Source organism: Takifugu flavidus, chromosome 21 (assembly GCF_003711565.1).
Source record: "Takifugu flavidus isolate HTHZ2018 chromosome 21, ASM371156v2, whole genome shotgun sequence".
In the NCBI taxonomy this organism is placed as follows: Eukaryota; Metazoa; Chordata; class Actinopteri; order Tetraodontiformes; family Tetraodontidae; genus Takifugu; species Takifugu flavidus.
Window position 1 is genome coordinate 4139214 of NC_079540.1, and position 19681 is coordinate 4158894.

At 46.4% G+C, this 19681-nt stretch overlaps 1 protein-coding gene across 4 annotated transcripts in view; it reads left to right on the forward strand.

Annotated features, from left to right (window-relative positions):
• Positions 1–19681, forward strand: part of dlgap3 (discs, large (Drosophila) homolog-associated protein 3) — a 71695-nt gene that overhangs the window by 36195 nt on the left and 15819 nt on the right. The window contains exon 1 of one of the 4 annotated variants that reach the window (XM_057020114.1): positions 14279–14435. The exons of 2 other annotated variants lie outside the window; for them this stretch is intronic. The gene's annotated coding sequence lies outside the window, so the exon portion shown is untranslated. Of the gene's footprint in view, positions 1–14278; positions 14436–19412; positions 19677–19681 lie in introns of those variants that run through there. One more of the 4 variants, XM_057020115.1, reaches the window with a different exon arrangement.

The window sequence follows — 19681 nt, forward strand, 5'->3', positions numbered from 1 at the left end:
TCATGTACGTCCTTGAAAACCATCCCTGGGAGGAGCCCGGGAGTGTTCCCAGTCGAACCACTCAAGGATTAACCAACGTCATTGAAGCGGCTCTAAGAAAATCGGGATCAGAAGCACGCCACTTATTCAGCTCTCCCTCCACGGCCTTTAGTGTTTGATCTCATGCGTGGAGTAGGATCGATTTAATGACTCTTGAAGGCAGGTCGGACACTGCCGTCCGGACTTTAAGCTACATCTCCTCTCCTGCGTGGGATGCGGAGGCACTTTTCTCAGAAAACACACCAGGGTTCTTTCATGGGGGGGAGGACGACGCAATGAAATCGGTTGAAAGGCTGTCTGATGAAGAGCGAGAAGGGAGAAAGGCGTCGAATTAACGCTGGCAGAGCAGTAATAGAAAAAAAGGAGGCACTTCCAACTGATTTTGCAGGCCTGAGGTTGGACGACTATTCTTAGCCTCAGTCGTCATTTTTCTCCTCCTTTCTTCCTTCTTTCTTCTCTTGCTTCGTGAGCGCTGACATGCCAGCGCTCTTCAGCCCATCGAGTGTCTTTAAGTGCTGGGAAACTGCAACTGCTGTTTGTAAATGGCCACAACGCGCTGATTGCTGGTCATCATTCTTCCCCCCATCCGTTTGTTGCTTTATTTAAGTCTCTTTGTTGAGCTTTGAAGGAGACGCTTCTTGGAGCATTCTAAGCTATAGCAACGCCACTAAAGCTAATGATCCATGTTGATCGCGATCGTCGACAGCGTAGGAAACAAGATTAATTTTACTTTGCACATAATTAGCAGCCATTCAAGCTTTAGACCGATTTTACTTTGCCAAGTCAAGCCTTCACGTCAGCGTAGGCGCGTTTTAATGGTGCGCGTCATCATTCATGCTGCAATGTGGAATTCCAGGGAAGATACAGCGAAATGCGTTCAGCAGCTGCTGCTTTATGGTCTTGTACATAAAATTGATTCAATGACTTTACTGAAGTGAAATAAAACTGAGAAAGGAGCAGAGACTGCACGGATAAGTGACAAATTGACCCAACAACCTACTTTAAATATCTGAACGAGGCTGGGGGAGACTGATTTATGCACAGCTTGGGGAATCTGTGGTCTCGCTCAGAGATTATCCTGCATCCAGCGCGTCTCTGACTCCCTCCCTGTTTGCATGGATGGTTTTATCTATTTATTGCCTGAGTGTTCATTAAACCCATTAACATTAAGATGCCCTAATAAATCCCACACACGAATAAATGCACATGTTCTTCCAATGCGACTGTACTTAGTGTCTGACGTCATTAGTGTCGAGTTGCCTCTTCTGACTCCCTGAACTCGAGTGTGATGCATTATTACTCTTTCTGCATGTATCCGTTATTCAGCATCCAGATCATCAGTGCCAAGTTCAATTCTGTGTGGATGTCTTTCTCCATCAGTGTACAAGTCTGAGTTTTTCTCAACAATGAGCGAGTCTAAAAATTATGGGTCAAATTCGAGTTTGTTCAAAAAAAATAAAAAATCGGCGCATCTTAGATGTTTGTGGATGTGAGCAGCAGCTTCACTGTCACACTGAAGGACATTGAGATGTGTTCTCCTGCAGGAGGACAGGGATTTAAAGCGCCTTTTAATCAGGGGCCGATATTGTTTGAAGTTCTTCAGAAGCAAATATATGTTAGCCAGTGTTTGGGATGTGTAATTCTACAGATTAAAAATAGTTCCTCTCCTGATTCTTCTGAGCTGTGAAGCTCCGAGGACCATCTGTCACTGTCAGGAGCCGCCACCAAAAATGGACAGCATAAGAAAAGCGTGTAATAAATATGAGCACTGTTCTTAGGGGGACTTAAAAGCTGGTGGCATTGGAACTAAGCAGGAAACAGCTGTTAGTGTGTAATTACTGCAATTAATGGACATTATTTTGACATGATTAATTCACTGGATGGTTTGGAAGTCAGTTTTTCTCCCTGTATCTGCCCCCCCGATGATTCACAGATACATCTTATTTATGTCTAAAGTGGCCTCCTTAGCTCCCATATTACGTTGTCCAGTAGATTGAAGTGAAGGGTCTCCGCCTCCGACGTGTGGCGGAGAAGCAGCAGAAGGAAGCGTCCATCTCAGCTAGCGTACGATTTAATCAAAGCCATCCATCAGAACGGGATAATTGAACAGCCGCACGGCCACTGCTTAGCGGGAGCGCGCTTTCGGAGCGGCCTCCTCTCTTATTTACAGGAAGATGCCGGAGTTTGGGAAACAGATGACCCTCTCGCTGCGCGCTGAGGACTATCGCGGCAAAAGTGCTGGCACAATGTTAAAGCGTAATTAGTCAGTGATTGATTCCGAAGCAGTTCTAACTGTTTTCAGTTGCCTGATGGGCAATTAAATGTGTAGAATTATGCTGGGAGTTGGAGAACCCGGTGCCAAGTGGGATAATTAGCAGAACACACGGCCTCGCTGCCGAAAATGTCAACAGAAGGTCACAGAGTGCCGACGGAAATCTTAAAAGTAGTCGTAAGTAATGCAAAGTGCATATTAACATTCCGCCGCAGTCTCCGATCTGATGAGACGCTCTGCCAATCAGCTGGAGCTGCACCCGACCTGACGCAGCTTGAAGAAAACCAACCAGAAGTGGAGCAACGAACGCTCTCACGAGCGTTACCATTTTAATACGGCTCCTCTTTGCTGCTCACAGAATCAGGTTTACTGACAGGAACACAGAGGGAGATTCTATAGTTAGCCTTCTCTCTATATTGTGTGGTTGAGCAGCTTTTCAGGCCCATTTGTATGTGTTTTGTTCCCTAAATGCTCAGCATGTGAATGACAGTAATGATTTCCCCAATTATACGCTCATCAGATGATGCATCTGCGCAACCCCAGATTAACCGTAATCCAGCTCAAATGCTGTTTTATCTATTGCTCGAGCTCATGATCAAGCAACAATGCGGCTCCTACGCTCTGACTGATCCCATTTTAATGAGAGTTAGTGTTTACATTGATTTGACGGAGGGGTGGGGGGGGAGCTCGGTGACTCGTTCTCAAAGGATTCCGAACAACAGCATCTAATGAATGTGTGTTTGTTGTAATGATTGCATGTAAGGGATCCAAGAGGTTCCTCCCACCTCCCCTCGCCGCTCGTGAAGGCAAGTGATGGGAATTTCTCAAGAATGAGGCGAACCTTCATCCCTGGCAGTTATTCCCCTCCCCCCACCGCGACTTCCACCTTTATCACCGCCACATCGGCACCGTTTACTTTACCTCCATCGCTTTGCAGCCGCTAATGAACGCGGTCGCGGCCGACAAAAGCCCTCGAGAAAAGCCGGCTTTTCCCGCGATCTGATTCTGTTCCGCCGCCGTCCCTCGCACGCCATTTCGTTTCTGAGCGGCGGACGAGTTCGTCGGCCATTATGGGCGGAGTTGGGCCACTGTTGGAACATCTTGTTCTTTCATATACACGGGGTTCCAATAATCCTTGGCCGCACTAGGCTACTTCTGGTTGTTCTTAAAGCTGCTGCTTCCAGGTCAGCGAAACCTAGCGCATGTGCAGATCGCATAGGCCAGCTCGCCGTGCACAGGCTCTCGTGAGTCGAGTCACAACCGAGCTATCTGGGGGTCCGATTGGGGGGGGGGGTCCAAGCAAGCTGTCATCAACGTGCATTTTATGTCATCAAACTGTTTCAGGAATACAGTTTCCTTGTGTGTGTGTGTGTGTGTGTGTGAGTGTGTGTGTGTGTGTGAGTGAGTGAGTGAGTGATGAGTGAGTGAGTGAGTGAGTGAGTGAGTGAGTGAGTGAGTGAGTGAGTGAGTGAGTGAGTGAGTGAACACACTTGCTGAAGAAGTTTCAGCCTAAAATTGTCCGATTTGTCACAGCAACAACAGTAAATAAGGTTGCTGCAGCACTGCGGCTGTAAAAAGAAGAATAATCAATACACGTGACAGCAAGATGAATACTGAATATCATTTTAAAATAAATAAAAAAACAAACAAACAATATGGGAATCCCTCTGTTGTAGTTCAGCTGTCAGGTGAAGAATAATGACATAAATAATCAGAGGAAAATGCCAATAGGATCATCAAGGGAGCGACCTGCTGTTGAGCGCAGTACAGAACAGGACTGGCCATGGTAACCATGGTGAACGCAGCCTATAGACAACCAGCGTGAGAGCAGAAAGACCGCTGTATGGCTGAGTTTAAATATATCTCTATCTAAGAAAAAACTGGGTTTGTTTGGACAGGCTCATGGATTCAGAGGTGGATTTATTGTAGAAGCTAGCGCGGTTTCGGCGTTGCCAAGTGCTCCTGTATGATTTGTATTTACTCTCATCGTTTCGCTCTCCCCTCCTCGTTTCCTGTTGCTGCACCCATGAAATTCTTATCTAATTTTGCGTGTAAGTGGGTTTTTACTCATGACTTGGTTGCTTATTAATTAGCCATGTGGTTATTCTTTATTCAAACTAGCCATGTAGCATTAGCCTGGGCTGATCCATGCAGTTTGGACTTGAAAAAGCTTTCATTAAGTGTGTGTAATGAATAATACTTTATGAATAATACACTTTTTATTATTTAATTTTGGTGTTTTGGAACTGAAATAATTGCCTCCAATTTGGTTCAAGATCACTGGAAAAGGGTTCAAACTGCTCTTCAATCCCCCTTGAAGGGGACCAATGCACTGATAATCTTTTAATCTAAAATGAGGATTACAAAAACTAAAGTGAGGATAAAAAGTCCATGTGCAACCTTCAGCTGCTTCCCTTGTTACTTCTTTATTTAATTAGGATCCTACGCTTTCCATCCTCCCCTGTTTTCCCTCTTCTTGCCTTTTGCTTTGGGATTTCCCGTTGGTCCTTTGCCCTCAACATAACCCTAATTGCCTTCCAACTTTTGTTTCACTGTGCAAAGTTTCACAGAACACACACACACACACACACACACACACACACACACACACACCCTTATTGTCTCTTTTGGCCGACTGCAACCCTTCTTTTTTCATATTTACTCAGAGAACAGTGACACATGTCCCCACAGGGATAAATCCTCTCTTCCAACAGTGGAAGTGACATCACTGACATACAATCACATGGACACATAGGGCGAGAGATGGAGAGAGATGGAGAGAGAGAGCCCGACAACACGCACACACGCGGACGTCTGTGAAATGATAATGACATCTAATTAAACACTGTGACTAATATGATGTCATCCTTCAACTGTGAACCCGTGACAAGGCGCATGAGAAGAGGGGGCTGATGGATCGGAGCAGGTAGCAAGATGAACGTTGAAAATAGAATTTTAAAAAGCTACGCCGCCGCCACCCAGTTTCACCCCAGAGAAATGTCAGCACTCTTGGTTCCGCTGCTTCTTATCCACCCTCTATCAGCGTGATTTTTCTGCCCCTGCGTCACTCGCTCCCCCATCTGTTTTGCATTTGTCCTGAAGTCACTCTGTCCATTGCTCTGGTTTACCCCTCCCTCTCTCTCTCTCTCTCTCTCTCTCTCTCTCTCTCTGTGTACACAGGTGCATTAATGCTCTCTCTACCTCTTCCCTCAGCGGGGACTCAGGTTTCCGCTCTAACTGCTTTAGTGCAGGGGATAATGTTCATAATTCACTCACAGCTCCTCGCTGCCACTCAGGGGGTCCATTCTTGTACACTCTGACAGACTGAATCAGTGTGTTTGTATGTGGAGTCACAACGCATCCACGTTAATATATGAAGTCGTTTTCTTTCCGTCTATTCTCTGTGGCACCCGGGTGATAAACTCCGATACCCCCGCCTCCCCGCACCATGAATAATGGAGACCTTCCATATGCGTCGGCTTGTAAAACTAGATCACCAACTGTGGGCCCGAGGATGCTCCGCAGGCTCAAGGGTTGGCCCAGGGGCTTCGGAGGGGCAGCGGGGTATGTGGGAGGGTCAAGCAAGATGGAGGAGGCCGTGCATTGCCCGACCACATATGCAGGCCAGTGGCATCTCAGACTGGGCTCAATATCATCGCTGCTGGGTTGAGATTCTGCTGTGGTTAATTAGGGGCGGGGGATGTGACGTTTTCAGGTCATCGTACATACACACCCCATAAAATACTTAATTTAAATACACAGTTGAATGAGGCCGGTCTCACCTCTTCAACTCATTCTCAGAATTAGAGGCGATTACGTGTTATTAAATAAGAGTGTCCAGGGACCTAATCCTGCTAACGTGCAGCAATCGGGATTATTTTATTGTCTATGATAGCAGGAAGTAGCTCTCTGTTCTTAATTAGCCTATTTCCACTATTTTCAGCTACGCAAACCCCTCAGACGCTGACAAAAGAGTTAATCCCCACATTAGCCGAACTCCAGGTGAAACCATTTCAGTAACATGTTTTCCCTAAAAGCCCATCACGCAGAAAAAAACTACTCAATCATTTGCTTTCTTTGTATTTTGTCAATGGCTTTACATCCCAAAGGGACGCGCGCAAATCTGTTTGAAGCACCACCATTTGGGTTTGTTCTAAAAGACCACACAGGCGGTCGGATCAGGAACGGCGCCCAGAATCAGGTCCCAACCCAGAGGAACTCAACCCCAAGTCAACCACATAACCACTGTTGTACCGGCCAGTCTGGCGCGGCGGCACCAGGCAGGTGGGTTTAAATACACAGGAGACAATGAGACGCAGGTGAAACCCATGAGGGCATTCAGGGTTCAGACAGGGAGGGGGGGCAGGACAAGACAGAAAAACCCGATACAAGAACCAAGAGAGCCCAACAGATCCCGCATTTATTCAAATCAAGTCTTTCAAGGAAACTAAAAATCGCGGAGCTCTGAAAGACTTTATTCCGTTTTGTCCACAATCGCTGCCTGAATGAGCTGCTCAGTACCAAACCCATCACGCACGGCAGGAGACACCCCCCCCCCCAACCTTACTGGTCTTTACACCTGATTTATGCTCCCGGACTTCTTTCTTTGCATTATTTGCCAAAGTTGTTATGTTCTGGGGTGGCCGTGTTCCTGCTGCCGCAGCCCTGCTCTCTTGCTCTGTTGCTTTGTTTGCTGAGATGTGCTCGGCAATTCAATTTCACCTCCGCGTCTCACACGGGAGCTGGGGGAGCACAAGGAAAGAGGAGCAGTGGAGCTCGTCCTGCTCCCTCCACTGCTTTCATTTCTTGTGTGTACATATCTCTGATACCTGTGAGGACACTTGTGTTTCCTCCCCTTAATGAAACAGTGACTGTCTCTCCGGCTGCAGTTACACCACTGACATGTCCCTGGCTGCTTTAGTCGATAACAAAAAGCGGTTCCAGATTTGTCCAGAAATGTGTTTTGATCCTTGCTTTCAAAGCCTTAATTCCATTTTTGATCCGGCAGCATAAACTGATGACATTTGCATCGAAAGACGCAATATTATTCCGCTCTTTCAAGCACTAAAAATTAAAAAGAAAACTAATTTTGGTCTCCCGTTAGCTTGCAGGAACTGATATGTTGCAACACTATGCAGCTTGCTACAGGCATAATACCACTGTGATGGTGTTATCACCAACAGCAGGTGTGTGGGTACTGGTTAAATCTCCCAGTGAGGGGTGATGTTAATGTTAAATATCCGTTGACATCAGCCTTATGTCGGCGCCCTCCCAGCCATGGGTAGCGTTAGCCTTTACTTACCAAGCTATTAAGGGATGAAGGGACCATCTGTGGCCAGATCCCACCGGCCCTGTCACGATTGATCCATAACCCTTGACCTTTTCAGAGAGCCGGTGCATTGTCCACCCCCTCTGTCATGGCGGCGTGTCGGTGTGCAGATGAGTGGGTGTTTGTATTTCTCTGTGTTTTCATTCTGCTCTTCGCTAACCTTTCCTCTGGGCCAAAAAATGTGAAGTTCTCAAACTTTTTAGCAATCCCTTGAATATTTTGGCTAGAATGGGGCAAGCAGTTCGTAATATGTTAATATGCCACTTTATTCAACATTGTTGCTGGGTAATTAAATATACAGCGGCTTTATTAAAGTTGGGGGAGGCAGTTTAACCTAAGCTAATCTCCAGTGCGCAGTTTGCTAATTAGCTTTTGGATTTTACATGTGAAATACAAACCTCTTCCGATGTATATAGGTTTCCATGTTTCATCGTGTTGGCTTAATATCATGAATTCTGCCCACAGAATTACGACAACGATGAATCGTTGCTCCTGGTCCCCGCACTTTATCTCCCCGTAACAGATGTCCCCGATTAGCCGCCATGAATCAGTTTTGTTTCACTGTTTTTGCAACTACATATGTTAAGAGGCCTATCGGGGCACCAAATTCTGTGTTTTTATGGTTTATGAGTGAGGTCTGTTGTTCTAACGTGCTTAATAAAAGGTCAAGAACAAGGAAAGGTGAAACCCTTGAAAACAGAATAATGCTTCTATCAATATGCTGCCTCAGTGGCTGGTTATTACTGGGTGGGATTGCTGTCTGACATCTCTGTCATGCTTGATTTTGATAATTGATTAGCACAAAGATTTTTTTAAAAGTCCCGTTTTCCACAGGGAGAATGGGAATATTGAAGCGTAATGCAGGTTCTGGTTGCGAGAGCTACGGTAACTGTGGTGCGATGATGCTTCTGTATAGAGGATAGAGCTCTTCATCATAATTGGTTGTGATCAGACAAAGCTCTGACCTTTCAAATCTATTCTGCCCAAATTTAAAAACCTATAAAAGAAACGCAGCTACAGGCCAGTCAAAGGCTGTAACGTTTGGATATTGTGAGTCCGGGCTGGATTATTAACAGCTGACATCATGATGTCACTGCGTATGTTAGATGGGAACCTTTTATGGGCGTCTGTACACGTGCGCGTACAGGCGGATGTCCTCCGCTGACGGATGAACCCGAGTGCAGCTACACCTCTGAAGAGGCAAATCTGTGATGAGCTTGAACTAAACGACGATCTTACTGTAATTCTCGCCGGGAGCTGCGGCGCTTCGCTGCAGAGCGTGACATGAAAGGCCGGCAGCCCCGTCTGGTGCCAACATCAAAGAGCAGGCGGGCGGACGACACCGAGCTTTTCTTCTGATCCTCGAGAAGCGAAGAATAAAAAGGAGCCCTTCAGAATATTCTTAAATCGCTCCGGCTTCCTGCCCGGATGTATCCCACACCTCTTATGCCTGACTCCTCTTTTACTTTGGAGATTTAATCTTTGGTTTGATTGCCCCCCCCCCCCACGACGCAGCTGGCTGAGACGTGGGGGCCGTTAAGGGTTTGCATCAGTTTGATGAACACAAATCATTTCACTTTCACGGCGCCCTTCAAAGTTAGCGAGGCCGAGCCACAGATGCCTGCACGCAGCCAACGGCGCGTTTTCTAAAAACCTGACAGCTCGCTGGCGAGAATGCCTCAAAGCCACCGTGCGAGGGTGCGACTGTGTCGCGTACACAGTGTGTTGTGCGCTGATTGTGATTAATTGGATGATGGGAGGTGTGCGTTGACAGGCTGCTTATTCTGATTAGCGACATTAGCTTCCTGTGAGAAGCAGAACTAATGAGGCTCATGAAGATCCACACTAGGCCCGCCGAACTCATCTTCACCTTGTCTGCACTCTCCTCCCGCGGCGTCTATCGCACGTCACCGCTCAGGTTGGGGGGGGGGGGGGTCATTGCTGTTAATATGAAATCCGGTTTGGTCAGGAAACAGGAAAACGCCATGAAACAGCCACAAAAACAGTCCTGATGGTGTTGACAGCAGTTGAATACGTCGCCATTTTAAATGGGGGGAATTTTTCATTCAATAGTTTTATTTTCCCTCCTCCTCATTTGTCCTCATTTATCATTTTCTAGCTTTAAAAGTAAGCGCTTGGGTCTTTATCTACATCTGATTTTTCCAAATTGAATTATTCTGCCAAATAAAAATGATGATTTAGATTGATTGTGGTGAAGAGAGAGCTGAGCCAAAGCTCTGCCATCCGGGAGGAGCTCGGAGTAGAGCCGCTGCTCCTTCACGTTGAGAGGAGCCAGATGAGGTGGCTTGGGCATCTAGTTAGGCCCCTGCCCCCTGGACGCCTCCCTGGTGAGGTGTTCAGGGCATGTCCCTCAGATAGGAGACCCCCGGGAAGACCCAGGACACGTTAGAGAGACGATGTCTCTCGACTGGGATCCCTCCGGATGAGCTGGAGGAAGTAGCTGGGGAGAGGGAAGTCTGGGCTTCTCTCCTTAGGCTGCTGCCCCCACAACCCGACCCCGGATAAGCTGGGATGGATGGATGGATGGATGGATGGATGGATGGATGATGGATGGATGGATTTAGATTTGACCTTTGCTTTAGAAGCTTTGAGTTGCTCTCCTCGGAAATATAAATATGCCTGAAACCGCCGTTGTTGCCATGGGGAACAAATTGTGCTGCGTCAACACACGGATACAAGTGGAAAAGATCTTGAGAGGAAGCTCTGCTGGGGGGTTTCTGTATGCTAGAAGGGCTCAGCCTTAGATTGATGACCCACTATGATGATGAGGATTTTCTTTTTTTTCCCGACTGGATTCATATTCATCCCCATCTCTCCTCCCTCGCTGTGTGGCTCCGTCAAGGAGCGAGCGTCCGGCTTGATTTCCTGCCGAGGATGTGAGGAACCTTGAAAAAAAAGATGGCCGAGCTCCAAACAATGAAAAATCAATTAGCCGGGCAGTCGGTCTCTGTCTTTGGAGTGAGCTATAATCTTTTGACTGTATTGATACTGTGCGATTGAGCGCTCGGCGCACCGATCCAGGAGATGGGACGGCTTTTCCTCGACTGCAGGGATCAGACTTCCCTTTTGGTAAAAACAGCGAGGCTCCCTCTTTCTATAAAAATGTGGCCATTGGAGATAAGTTGGATTTATCTTCTCTGTTGACTGAATATAGCATTCCCTTCTGTGTCGGAAAGCTCTCTCAGCTGTAGCAGCCGAGCTCATCTGTTTCCCACAGATGGCCTGTCATTCCGTCGGCCCCCAGCTCACCAGAGAACCAGAATTCCTCCCAAAGTTTTGCTAAGCACGTCCCTCTGAGTCATCCCGGCTCCGTGTTCCTCTCTGATTACAGACACTCCCCCGGGAGATCAGGACACACGTTTATTGTCGGAACAGTTGATGGACCGGCTGCGCTCTCACACCAAATCCGCAGGCCTTCCACATTCGACAGTATCAGTTTCCCTTCACATAAAATCAGCGGGTTTAAAAGCCAGATGTTAAAAGAGACAAACTGTTTGCGCTACGCACTTATATATAATAAAGGCTGCAATTTATTCTGTTGAAAACACACTAATCACGAGTGCATTGTCTCCCATTACTGCCAGTCACACAGGTAATCAAGTGCTTGTTTGTTTCCACGAGTTCACTTCTCATTAGAACTCATCATCATTTCCCACTCCCCTCCACAACTTCCGCCGGCCTGATTATCAGCGCATCTGAATTTAGCATTGCAAGAAGAGAGCCTTCGTAAAGAAGTAGCACTAGACCTCGTTTATCAAGCCAGCACGCTGGCATAATTTCATTATTACACTGCTAGCCTATTTTTCCTCAGATAATGAGTATTTATCTAATGGATTTTTACTCTAAATGAGTTTATCTACTCTATTAAAGCCTGGATCTGAAATCCGCGGCATGAACAGAGTTGAATTCCGCGGAGAAGCTACGTTTCTCCAGGTGGGTTCGGGGATCCAGATGAGAATATTAAGTTACCTGTAGCTTTTTCAGATTATAGTATGACATCACTGTATAAAACATTATCTAATGGCAGCGTTGTTTTTGGACTACGCCATTGTGCTAAATTTGGCTAATCTGTTTATAGTGAGCCCCCTGGTGGAGGGTCGTGGAAAGAACATGGTTGGAACTTTGGACTATATTGACCGTATTCCACCTGCATATGTTGGGGGTCAACGAGGCATTTTTGGTCTGACGTGGGACAGAGACAAAAACAGGCCTGACGTCATATTGGCACTCCCACCACCCTCTAGATTTATCCTGTTACGTCAAATGTTTAAATCACGCATAAACGCTGCCTCCGGGTGGCAAGAAGGTTCAGGGTTCAAATCCCCCTTGTGGCCATGGGCTTTTTCTTGTGGCGTTTGCATGTTTCCCTGCTCATCAAAAACGGAGGAAGGGTTGGGCTGGCGACTGTAATCTGACCTTAGGTGTGAAGGGAGGGAGGGATGGATGGATGGATGGATGGAACCCACCCACAGTCATTATCTGGTTTCGATGGTGTTTGTCCCCTGTGACCTGCTGGGCTGTTTTTCTCCAAACAAAACAAAAATAAACTTTTGATTTACTCAAGTTTGGTCTTTTCTCTGACAATTTCATGAGATCCAGACTTTCATTCTGCCTGACAATTTTATCTCCCCAACATTTTATCAAGTTGGCAGTTTTCATTTCTGTAAATACCAAAGTCTCCGGGAGCCACCAGCGGCGGGGATTCTGACTGGAAAGGCAACGTTTGATGCCTGTAAATTAAACAACTGTCACGTAAATCATTTGCTTTTTTTCCCAAGTTCCTCTCAGGGTAATGACATTTTACGGAATTCTGCAGATTATCTCTGCGTGACAGCGGGTGGGAAAGTTTCCACAAGAGCACTTTTGGGACGTCTCAGCAGAGGAGCTTCAACAATGCTGATAAATGGGTGCTGGGACGAGCGCTGATTAGTCGAGTTTTCATTATCTCCTGTTTTCTTTTCACACTCTTCCGTTGCCTCATTAGATGGGGCTGATTTTACATCCCATCTCATGTCAGACTGAAGCAGCAGAGCAGGGCAGGCCTTTGTTGCTCTTCCTGTCACGAATGCTCAGCCTTTGACCTTTACTTTCAAACAAATCTAGCAGATAAATACAATTGCGTCCCATTAAGAAATTTCAGAAATGGAATTACCCTCAGTTAATTCGATTTGGAAACTATTTGGCTTATAGAAGCGTTAGGTGCTCCGCGCTGAATGAGAATTGGGCGACGCACAGCTGACAACCTTTTGAATGTTTAATTGCCTGATTTCAGGGGGATTTTCTTTTCTTTTGCTCCCGCAAATACACTTGACATGGATGAATACAGTTCAACTCCAATAAGCCCGATTTGGGTGCCAACAAACAAATACTAAATGAAATAAATGGGCTCTTTTTATGTTGTTGGGTTGTTTTGTGTTTTTTCCCACTCTGGCTGTTCAGAATATCAGCAACTCATGAATGGAATTATATACATCGCGCACAGCCGCCAAAAGTAGAGAGAAATCATAAACAGAAAGATTAAAAGGGACGCTTGGGGTTTCATGAAGAGCATCAAACAAAATATGGAGTCGACCAATGATGCACCTAACCAACCGTACCTTAGCTCCCCTCGTTATTACTGTAGGTGCCCCCCCCCCCCTCTGGCTTCTCTACCATCACACCCAGACGCGTTGCCATCACTGGCTGATTAGCTGAGCCGAGAACATCTGCAAAAAACGTGTGCATGGTGCGCGTGACGCCATGGAAACGATGTGGGTGAGAGCTGCAAACAGCACATTTGGAGGGTTCAAAGCCCTCTTCTTCTCACCTGTTGCACAGCTGCGCCTTTACTACCCAAAAGTGTCAGAACAGCTCTCGGCACAGAGGGGTTTGATGGTGCTCTGCATCCGAGCGCCATTGTGCGGTCCGGCTATTGATTCCTACAGCATGTGGCACAGCTGAGAGTTTAAACAACAACGTTGCCTTTTAACTAAATGCCGTAAACACTCCAAGTGAGGCCTCAATGTTGGCAAAATTATTTCTTGCACCTTAAGTGACGTGTTATTATGCCTCCTCCATCTGCTCAATATTAGCATATTCCAGATAGCGTGCTGTGCTGTCGCAGCACTGACATTTATTTAATAGGTTGGTGTATGAAGGAGGATTGAAAAGAGCAGGTTAAGGGATCCAAGGACCAGGAAGGATGGGAGTGGTCCAACCTCTGCATTGGCTCTGACCTCAAAGCTACTGTACGCCTGCAATCCCACATCAAAGCGTCAAGGCGAGCAACCCCACACGCACAGTATGCAAATGCATGTATACATTTTGCATGTAGCCTTCCATTTACATTTCAAACATGCTCCCGTTTGTATTTTCAACACACAATCGCCGAATCTTGCCACGTTGCTGATGGTGTCGCACCTTGAAGACCGGCAGGAATAATCACGATTCCTGATCCCAATCTCTCCCTCCCATCTCTCTAATGGTCTCACTCTCCGCTCTCTCTCTAATGATGTATGAACGCCCATGTGAGATTTATGCAAAGATGTTCTACATGTAGTAACCTAGTTCACCAAGTAACCTAGCAACACAAGAGTCAGCTGGTTAGGAATGTGTCTGCGTGTGTGTGGCGTGTGTGCGGTGTGTATCCATCCCACTGTCCGTCTGTGATTTGCATCGGTGTACCCAGCTGCAGCCAGTGTCCATGTGTCCGTGGAGTTTACGAGCCGGGGAAGTAAGCCTTGGTAAGGTTGCGAATCCCATGGCGTCACCTCTCCCTCCGCGTGACGTTAGCACGTGAGTCACCCCTTTTGCTGATTCTGTACTTGTGCGTCCTGCTGTGATGTCGTGGTTGTTGCTTTCCGCTTGTCAATCAACGGGTCGGCAACATTTAGGTGTCAGGAGGAGGTCTTGTTGAAACTTCAATCATCGCCTCGAAAAAAGAAACCCAACAATCTCATCATGCCACTGAATAAAAATAGCAGACTGATTGTTTTTCTGACTTAGTTTACATATTTTAACTTTAGGGGCATGTTTTTTCCTTCGCTGAAGAACTGAACAAATCATGCATGCTAACTCTAGCTAGCCAAGTGTGTTTTCAGATAATCCTGTGGGAAGTTCATGGATAAATATAAAAAATGATGTAATGCTGATTTAATTTGAGGTGTTTAAAGTAAACACTTCTTTCAGAGAGCTCATTAACACTGGCTTATATGCAGCACCGGCTTCTGCTTCATGGGTGTGAAGGAAATGTTAATCAAGCTCTGGAATCCACCTCTAACAGCCAGAGAATCAACCATGTGACGTGGTGCAGAAAGGCTGGAAACCAGGAAAGGATGGAGACAAGCACAACCTGTCCAACTGAAAATAATTTGTCCGCAGCTCCACTTTCAGTATTTTAGTCTACAAATTATCATACGTCAGTTCCATTTTGAATGCTAAACTAGGTTTTGTTTCAGAGCACTGACCTTTTAATGGAAATGTGCTCAATTTGCATTTCTTCTGTGCAAGCCTTAAAAAAAAAAACGAAGATTTATTTGAATTTAGATTAAAACAAAACAGCCAATTTGTCCCTCACGTGTGGGTATGAAGACCTATGGTGCAGTCCAGTCAGAAAGACCTAAACACGGCAAGAGAACGATGTGTCTTTTGTTTCTCCAGTTTTATAAATAACACCAATACTACAGTACCGTACTGCCCTTCTGAATCACATCAGTCTTCGTTGTTGAATTCGCCAGCAAGCTGTTTCTTGTTGCGATTATGTCATGCTGCTTGTGTAGCTGACGCAGCTATACCGCGGTCAACGCACCTCCAGGGTGTAATGTAAAGGTTATATTTATGTGACAGGTCTAATGACCTCATATCTCCATTCTTCTCACGCCGTGATCCTGAGCCCAAGCTCAAATTTGTAAGAGATTACCAATAAATTTGCATCTGAGATACATTCTATATGTCGCTGCTTTGCTTTAAATGCCTGATAAATGTGTGTACATATGTACAGATTGTACGCAGGAGAAATCCACCAATCGTGTATGAGCATTAGCAGCTAATGTTGGGATGTTTTTACTTGCTGTTTCTGAACAGGCACATAAATCAGGATGGCATAGATGCAAACAGAAGACAAAGAAGGGGGTTAGAAAAAAGGCTGAACTTTTCCTATATTACCCAACTCAATCAGTCAAGTCAGGAAGATGCACACAGGCTAACAGTGAAGCTAATGTTTCTAAATTAGCTTCGACCATGTGATCGTGGAGGAACGTGTCAGCACATAGATGATTCACACTGATGAATACCATCTGTCAGAGCTTTTCAGAGGATTATATCAAATTAGATATAATCCTACTGGTATTTATTTCAGCTTTACCTGAAACTGATCATATATTTCTTTCTCATAGTGGAAAAACCAGTGCAGCCATGAGCATAAACTATATATCACAGTGACACCAGTGGGAATCTAAAACTCCTGACACGGATGGTTTCGGTGAATATTTGTACAGTAGCGATACAAGCTTTGCCTTTTCTTTTCCTCTACAGTAAAGCAAAAATCAGGCGTCTTCTCAAAGATGGATGGTTTAATATCGCCCCCAACTCTAACAAGATTTACTGAATGTTGTCCCACTTGATTATTACAAATTACAGAAATGTGTCAAATCTGCAGAACGCAGCCCTCCGAGGATGGTGGCGCAGTAGTTACGGGTCTGATGATACATGCAGCTTTTCAGGTCATTGTACTCTCTCGCTTTCTTTTTTAAATTGCTTTATTACATTTGAACAGGACGAGTGAAAGTGTACAAAAGGAGGTGGAGGAAAAGCAGGTTGTGTGGGAGAATTGGGGAATAATGAGAGATGAGAAAACAGGGCAAGGGGAGGAGGAGGAGGCTGAGATAGAGGAATTGCCCCCTAGGCGCTCTTCAATATTGCCCTTATGATGGGAGCATATTTCCCCTGTGCTGTAGCCATCACCTCTTTCTTTTACACTCCTGCTCCTCCTCTTGCTCTTTTCCACATCTCTCACTCTTCTATCTCTATCCATCTTTCCATTCCATCCTCCCAATCCCCTCTTGAATGCCCGCTTCATCCCAAAACACACGTTTCAGGCCATCTACTTCCCTCTCTCGACGCCGCCTCCCAGCCTGCTGTGAGTTTTACTGCCCTTTTACTCATCCTTCAAATATTCTTTCTGATTAGTTTTGATTATTTCCGGATCCCGACGCCCCGTGTGCAGCAGTCGGCGGGCAGCTGCCAGCGTATGTGCGATACAGTAGTCGGAAGAAATGAAATAGACCATTTGTGGCTAAAAAGCTGAGAAAAACACTTTCGGTCCTGCCAGCTTTCCGGCATGAATGTCGGTCCGGCTTCTAAAGAAGGAACTTCGTGCCAAAACATTTCCAAGTCAATTGTGTTTTGTTGCCATTTCCATATTTATACATTTTACTATTGTCTGTCTCACTCTCCATTATGGCTCCGACAGCTAATAGCTTATTTTAAGTCCAACGTCCTGGAACATACGAACAGATAACCCAACTCTCGCATTGTTTGACTACAATTCCATAGAGTCTGTGTGCGGTCCACCTACTTATTCTCCCAATTGAGCCGACATATCTGCCCGTGTCTGTGCTGCACCTCCATTCTCTGTATCTGCAGCCACACAATGCCCACATTCATTCAGAAGATTAACTCCTGCCTGGCAGCATTCACCCTCCCCATTACAATGAAAGCCAAGCTAGCGCACGCCTCGCCGGAGTGGAGGCTATTGTCCCATATTGTGGTGGCAAACTAAAACCCTGGTTAAAGGAGTCATTTTGACTTTATGAAACCTTATTATTTATCAAAGGGAAGTGTTTGATGGTTTGAGCGAGATGGAGGCCGACAAACGGCCGCATTTCTGAAGTTACAAACTGAAGTTAAACTTTAATGATTGTTATTTTATCTTGCAGGAGAGTTACCCAAAAAGCAGAGCTGCCGTGTTCGCTGCCATTCTTGTCTATTATGATGTCAACAGTTGTTTTTTTTACAGCTACAGTACAACTGAACTGATCCATCAGTGGAGCTGTTGGCTTCCTGACAACATTCAAATCCTTCCATATTCTGGGCACCATTAAAACATTCCCAGTCTCCTCCTGCTCTTACAGTCGTTGCCGTCGGCCGCCGCAGCTCCACCGTCCGTCATCCATTTGCACGATGAGATATTTAAGCTTGTCTGTAGACATTTTACTTAAACGCCGGACACTGTATAGAGCCACGTCTCTGGCTTTCAGCGCTTGAGTTTCCAGCACAGCAGCCTTCGCCCCACAACTAAGAGCCTGGCATTAGCGGCAGACTCAGCTGTTAGCAAAGTGGGTCAGAGCAGCTGGCATGATCGCATGAATATTTAAAATGAAACAGCTCCAGACCAAAGCCTCCACAACAATCGCATCAATGCCAAGCTGTGTTAAACAATGACAGCGTGTCGTCCTCCTGCTCCCCACTGAGCTCCTGCGGAATATTTCTTCCTTGAGAGAGCGAAAGGGGTTAAGGTTTGAAGAGGAATAAAATATAAAGGAGCACGAGCAAGGAGGACTAAGTGCGGTTCAGTGTTTAAGTTGAAGATATCCTTGGAGATGGAGATGGAGATGGAGATGGAGATGGAGATGGAGATGGGCAGTAACGGAACTGTTTTATCCAGTGAAATCCTGAAACCCAGCGTGTGGTTCATGGAGCGAGAGACGAATCCAAGTGATGGATAGATCAGCGGGGGCCAGGGAACAAAGAGAAGAAACAAACCTTGCAATTAACGCAAAGGATTGCTGACAGGAAGAGGACAGGAGTGACGGATGATGAAAAAACTGAGAAGAAAACAAAGAAAGGAGGGAGAGAGAGAGAGAGACCACTGGAGGATGGATGGAAGTAGGTCAGGAGGAGAGACGGAGAGGCAGACATGCTGAGATGGGAGAGATGAAAGGATGAATAAAAGAGAAGTCAAACAGGAAAGGAAGATGACGTCAGGCTACCCCCCCCCCCACCCGCTTGTATTTAATGACTTCTCAGAGCGTGCACGTGCATCCGTCCCCCCCGTGCGTGCGTGTCAAGGTGATTGACAGCTTCATGCTGGCAGCCCGCTCCAGAGCCAAAGACTTCATAATAAACAGAACATGGATTAATTTACTCCTGGCGCGATACACACACACACACACACACACACACACAAACACCCATTTGCCAAATCGTCACGTGCACAATTCCGGTTAAAATTCCGCTCACTTCCTCACGTGCTGGGGCCCCCAAACCAAGCGTGGCGCCCGCCTCGGAACGTCATCCACCTCTGTGCCGCAGCTGTCAGAAAATCCACCCGCGGTGTGAGATTGACTTGAAGACGCCCGTCGTCACGGCTACACCAATGCCACGGCTTGACGTTCGCGGCCTTCCTGGGTGGCAGCCCTCAATCAGCCAATCAAGGCAAACAGGCCACGCTCTATTTAGTCATTATCCCAGCATCTGTCCCCTATCTCTCATCTGGGTGTGAAAGCTTGCAAACTCCAGCACCAAAAACATGCGCCAGTCAGTTCAATCCAGCTCAGTTTGGGCTCCCATCAGGCAATTTCATCAGCTAAATCAGGGCTTGAAACGCTCGCACGCATCACAAACAGCCCGCGTGCCTTTTATTTATTAGAAACGGTTTGTGGAGTGCTCGGTAAACAGGACCTGGCTGCAGCGGGCGCCCACCAATGCCAGTCAGTCGCTCCTAATCAAATCTTTGTCTGCGCGCGAAAGAGAACGCGTGGAAACGTCTCGCCACATTTCGGGTCTGTGCAACAAGAGTGCGTGACAGGTTTTACCGGGCCTCTGCGTCTTCCTGCAGCTCAGGAGCGTGTATCGATTTCATTCCCCGCGTTTGATTTGCGGGCTCGTCTCCTGGACTTTAATGCCGATATGGAGTCCCTTCCTGGATGTGGAAGGGATGTGGATTATGGGAATCATTTTTGACGCAGAACATGGACGTTTGTAAATTTACCTGAGTACCATGCAGCTTCGCTCCATCTCCCCCACTTTAGCATGCAGGTAAT